Source organism: Chrysochloris asiatica, unplaced genomic scaffold (assembly GCF_000296735.1).
Source record: "Chrysochloris asiatica unplaced genomic scaffold, ChrAsi1.0 scaffold00050, whole genome shotgun sequence".
Taxonomy (NCBI): domain Eukaryota; kingdom Metazoa; phylum Chordata; class Mammalia; order Afrosoricida; family Chrysochloridae; genus Chrysochloris; species Chrysochloris asiatica.
Genome location: NW_006408568.1, coordinates 2,902,827 through 2,903,745, shown reverse-complemented (window position 1 = coordinate 2,903,745; position 919 = coordinate 2,902,827).

Here is a 919-nt window from a genome sequence, read left to right as displayed (position 1 = left end):
TTGCTTTAGCTGTTCCAAGCTGGTCTACTTGTACTTGCTAGCGGGAGTTTTCCACCTCATAAGGTTCTGGATTGGACTCAGGAGTCCACCTAAGTTCCTATACTTTGCAAAGGCTTTGCAAGATTTCTATTTCACTGGGCAAGTTCTAGAACCCCTTTTAGATATTCCAATCAGTTATAGGCTGAAAATGGGTGTACAGGTTTTCTGTAATCATGTTTCCCAACATTCCTTTCTATCCCACTCAAGTTTCTATTTTACAATAGTAGGCAAGGGAAACCAATATTCATAAGACAGTCAAGCATTTTAGTATTATTTTCCCTCTTCAAACTATGCCTTGATCCCTGTTTCACAGAACCCTGTTGTTCCAACTTTGAGCTTGCATCACTTTTTACCTCTGTCCCACTTAGGCCATGCAAACCTGTCTCAGTGTTCCCCTATATATCTTGTTCTTTCACCTCCTCCCCCTTCATGTATTGCTTTCCCTAACACCTGAACTAAACCCCCCACCCCAACCCCACTGTTGTGGTTACCTTATATTCTATTAACTATTCCCTCCATTTAAGACAGTCTATTATATCCTTTAATCTACCTGACCTTCTCACCACCTGGATCACTGTTCCTCTGTGTTTATCTTCTTTCACATTGTAATGGTTTTGATCATAGACTGACGTCCTAGATCCTCTGTTCTTACCATTTTAATCTGTTCTTGACTCTTTCATTTGTCGATTGAGTTCAGGGTGATACTGCCACATACATTATTTTCTGGTTGTTGTCTGTTCTTGTTGGTTCTCAGTCCACAGAACTCCCTTTAGGATGTTTTTCATAGCAGGGTGGGATTTGGCAAAATCCCTTAGCTTCTGTTTATTCTGGAATGTTTTGATTACACCCTCGTATTTTATTGACAGCTTTGCTGGGTAGA